Raw genomic sequence first — 5000 nt, 5'->3', positions numbered from 1 at the left:
AACTAAGTAAGTAAGTAAGTAAGCAAGCACTTAAGTTTCTTTTAGTGAGTACTATCTAGAATAATTAAAAATATCGACATTTAAATCGACGGTCCCTATTTGGAAGGTTAACCTATAGCCCTAATAATAATTATATTATTATGATTATGACAATGTTGATGTTGTTGCACTAGACACACCATAATAAACCATAAATAGTTTTTCTTACCAGAAGAGTTTTTATTTTTAAATATTCAATTTTAACTAGAAACGTATCGCTATCGCTAACAAAACCCCACACCACACACCACCACACGTTACACACATATACTTGACAGAGTAGATACTATCTACATATCTATCGACAGAGTTGTAGATATCGTGCCGTTGAACGGCATCTTGTCGCGTCGCGTGGCGATCTTGTACGAGAAACATTTTCCTCTGACATTGTATCGGAATAATTATTATAATTCATTATTATACATACATACATACATACATACATACATACATACATACATACATACATACATACATACATACATATTATTAATAAATTAATTGTTTTTTTTTTTTTTTTTTTTTTCTTCAAATAAACCCACATTGCCATTTCTCTGAGCGTGTGCTGCGAGCTTCAACGAGAAACATTCGGCGCGAAACTGTCGAGCGGCCGGCCGTCGCGCGCCGCACCTGTACGAGAAACATTTTCCTCTGACGTTGCATCGGAATAATTATTATAATTCATTATTATACATACATACATACATACATACATACATATTATTAATAAATATAATTGTTTTTTCTTTTCTTCAAATAAACCCACATTGCCATTTCTCTGAGCGTGTGCTGCGAGCTTCAACGAGAAACATTCGGCGCGAAACTGTCGAGCGGCCGGCCGTCGCGCGCCGCACCTGTACGAGAAACATTTTCCTCTGACGTTGCATCGGAATAATTATTATAATTCATTATTATACATACATACATACATACATACATACATACATACATACATACATATTATTAATAAATATAATTGTTTTTTTTGTTTTTTCTTTTCTTCAAATAAACCCACATTGCCATTTCTCTGAGCGTGTGCTGCGAGCTTCAACGAGAAACATTCGGCGCGAAACTGTCGAGCGGCCGGCCGTCGCGCGCCGCACCTGTACGAGAAACATTTTCCTCTGACGTTGCATCGGAATAATTATTATAATTCATTATTATACATACATACATACATACATACATACATATTATTAATAAATATAATTGTTTTTTCTTTTCTTCAAATAAACCCACATTGCCATTTCTCTGAGCGTGTGCTGCGAGCTTCAACGAGAAACATTCGGTGCGAAACTGTCGAGCGGCCGGCCGTCGCGCGCCGCACCTGTACGAGAAACATTTTCCTCTGACGTTGCATCGGAATAATTATTATAATTCATTATTATACATACATACATACATACATACATACATACATACATACATACATATTATTAATAAATATAATTGTTTTTTTTGTTTTTTCTTTTCTTCAAATAAACCCACATTGCCATTTCTCTGAGCGTGTGCTGCGAGCTTCAACGAGAAACATATCTATCAATACAAATGTCTATGCAAAAAAAAGAAAACAAACAAAATCATATCAGTCAATAAAATAAATAATAATATTTTTTTACTACTACTACTACTACTACTAGTACTACTACGTGCTACTACTGCACGCCAATACACATACATAATAAAATGAAAAATCGTCTCTCTCTCGCTCGCTCTACGAGAAACATTCGACGTCCGCTCCAATGCCGACGCGGACTATTGCTCTCGGTATAGATGTGGAGCGAAACAGTCGTGCGCACAGCGTCGACTCGTTCTCGTTGCCGCGCGTCGTTCGTCTCAAATAGACACGAACGACGGACGAGAGAGAATGTGTTCTTGTTTTTGTGTTTGTGCGAAGTGTGAGAATATTATATACATATATTCGCGCATGGATGATATAGATATGGGTATGGATTTTCGGAGGAAATTATATCAAATTCGTATTTCGAATGCGAGACCGCCGAGATCTTTCCCAGCTCTCTCTCTCTCTGTGTGTGTGGTGTATAGTACATTTTATATATCTCTCTTGTGTCAACACAAAATAACAAAGAATATACATACTACTCCTCCTCATATTTTATATAATATAATATAAAATTATATTATAGCACCGCGTTCGCAGACCGTATGGTGATGTTACCAATCGACCAAGATTTGGGACCGTCTCCCCCGGTGTTATCTGTGATGTTAAAAGAATACGCTTCTAGGCACACCTCAACGCAGGGCGCCTAGCGTGTTCGACACGTGCGCGGTCGCCACGGCGACCGTATATGGAAAGAATGTATAAAAGAGGACGCACACGCGCCCATCGTCGAAACGGTGTGCGCAGCGTCGTGTTGGAATTTATCCCTCAAGCTCCGGGCGTTGATCGTATCTAGTGCGAATCATGCGTGTGTGTGCGCATGTAATTGCCAGCCGAGTTTTAATATGTTTACAATAACGTATTGAATAAAAATTGAGAAGTTGCGTTTAGATGAATGTTCAATTTTCAAATTGTCACAACATCGATTCCCGCCCGCGGGGTCGTGTTCGTTGCAGTTTTATGTCCCTCACAGTGGTCGAGCATCGTTGTACATCACCTCGTTGCGAGATCGTGACGGGACGGCCGCTCGTAGACCGGTCAAAGTTAGTCTATCGATATGAAGCGCGAACGTCGCGTCGCGTGCAAATTCGACGCGTTACGTTCACGCGTGTCGAGAAGGCGCGCGCGCAAGCGCGCGCCCCTCGACGCCGCCGAGCCAGCGGCTCGCCGAAGCCGCGTGACCGCGGTGTAGGCGTGTCGTTTGCGTAAGCAGCTCCCTGGTTGATCCTGCCAGTAGTTATATGCTTGTCTCAAAGATTAAGCCATGCATGTCTCAGTGCAAGCCGTATTAAGGCGATACCGCGAATGGCTCAATATATCAGTTTTGGTTCCTTAGATCTTACTCAGTTACTTGGATAACTGTGGTAATTCTAGAGCTAATACATGCAATCAGAACTCTGACCAGTGATGGGATGAGTGCTTTTATTAGATCAAAACCAATCGGCGGAGGGCCATGCGTCCGAAGTCGTTAATTTTGATGAATCTGGATAACTTTTGCCGATCGCACGGTCCAGTACCGGCGACGCATCTTTCAAATGTCTGCCTTATCAACTTTCGATGGTAGTTTCTGCGACTACCATGGTTGTCACGGGTAACGGGGAATCAGGGTTCGATTCCGGAGAGGGAGCCTGAGAAACGGCTACCACATCCAAGGAAGGCAGCAGGCGCGCAAATTACCCACTCCCGGCACGGGGAGGTAGTGACGAAAAATAACGATACGGGACTCTTACGAGGCCTCGTAATCGGAATGAGTACACTTTAAATATTTTAACGAGGAACAATTGGAGGGCAAGTCTGGTGCCAGCAGCCGCGGTAATTCCAGCTCCAATAGCGTATACTAAAATTGTTGCGGTTAAAAAGCTCGTAGTTGCATTTGTGCGCCGCGCTGTCGGTGCACCGCATCCGCGGTGATACTGACACGTCTGCGGAGCATATCGTCGGTGAGCCGGCGGTAAAACGCCGGTTCAATATCAAAATCCTATCGCGGTGCTCTTCGGTGAGTGTCGAGGTGGGCCGACAATTTTACTTTGAACAAATTAGAGTGCTCAAAGCGGGCTCAAAATGCCGCTTGAATATTTCGTGCATGGAATAATAGAATATGATCTCGGTTCTATTTTGTTGGTTTTCAGAACTCCGAGGTAATGATTAATAGGGATAACTGGGGGCATTCGTATTGCGACGTTAGAGGTGAAATTCTTGGATCGTCGCAAGACGAACATCAGCGAAAGCATTTGCCAAAGGTGTTTTCATCAATCAAGAACGAAAGTTAGAGGTTCGAAGGCGATTAGATACCGCCCTAGTTCTAACCGTAAATATGTCATCTAGCGATCCGCCGACGTTACTACAATGGCTCGGCGGGCAGCTTCCGGGAAACCAAAGATTTTGGACTCCGGGGGGGGTATGGTTGCAAAGCTGAAACTTAAAGGAATTGACGGAAGGGCACCACCAGGAGTGGAGCCTGCGGCTTAATTTGACTCAACACGGGAAATCTCACCAGGCCCGGACACCGGAAGGATTGACAGATTAACAGCTCTTTCTTGATTCGGTGGGTGGTGGTGCATGGCCGTTCTTAGTTGGTGGAGCGATTTGTCTGGTTAATTCCGGTAACGAACGAGACTCTAGCCTGCTAAATAGGCGTCGTCATTCAAGGTGTGCGCGACTCTCGGGGAGCGCAACTCACTGGCGACGTATTAAAATTCTTCTTAGAGGGACCGGCGGCTTCGAGCCGCACGAGATTGAGCAATAACAGGTCTGTGATGCCCTTAGATGTCCTGGGCCGCACGCGCGCTACACTGAAGGAATCAACATGTTCTCCCTGGCCTAGAGGCCCGGGCAACCCGTTGAAACTCCTTCGTGCTGGGGATTGGGGTTTGCAATTATCCCCCATAAACGAGGAATTCCTAGTAAGCGCGAGTCATAAGCTCGCGTTGATTACGTCCCTGCCCTTTGTACACACCGCCCGTCGCTACTACCGATTGAATGATTTAGTGAGGTCTTCGGACCGACACGCGGTGGCCTCACGGCCGTCGGCGTTGCTGGGAAGTTGACCAAACTTGATCATTTAGAGGAAGTAAAAGTCGTAACAAGGTTTCCGTAGGGGAACCTGCGGAAGGATCATTAACGTTGGTTTTTTCTTTTTGTTTTGTTGTTGTCAAAGACTCGCAAAAAAAGAAAAAAATACAAAAAACACGTGAATGATACGAATCAAAATCGAATCCGAGACGGTTGACTCTCTCTCGTCGATTCGCGACGTGTGCGTTGCGACACGCTTTGATTAGCGTTCGCTATCGCCTATTGATACTTTGAAATAATATTTTAATTTTTGTGTACAACCACGCAA

General features: G+C 43.8%; 1 non-coding gene across 1 annotated transcript; it reads left to right on the top strand.

Annotated features, from left to right (window-relative positions):
- Nucleotides 1-2874: 2874 nt before the first annotated feature.
- Nucleotides 2875-4780, top strand: LOC123719509. Its single transcript, XR_006755573.1, has one exon. It is a non-coding gene; the product is annotated as a small subunit ribosomal RNA (ribosomal RNA).
- Nucleotides 4781-5000: the final 220 nt, after the last annotated feature.

This window comes from Pieris brassicae, unplaced genomic scaffold (assembly GCF_905147105.1).
Source record: "Pieris brassicae unplaced genomic scaffold, ilPieBrab1.1, whole genome shotgun sequence".
Classification (NCBI taxonomy): Eukaryota; Metazoa; Arthropoda; class Insecta; order Lepidoptera; family Pieridae; genus Pieris; species Pieris brassicae.
The sequence above is the reverse complement of the archived record's forward strand: the minus strand, read 5'-3'. Positions and strand labels throughout refer to the sequence as shown.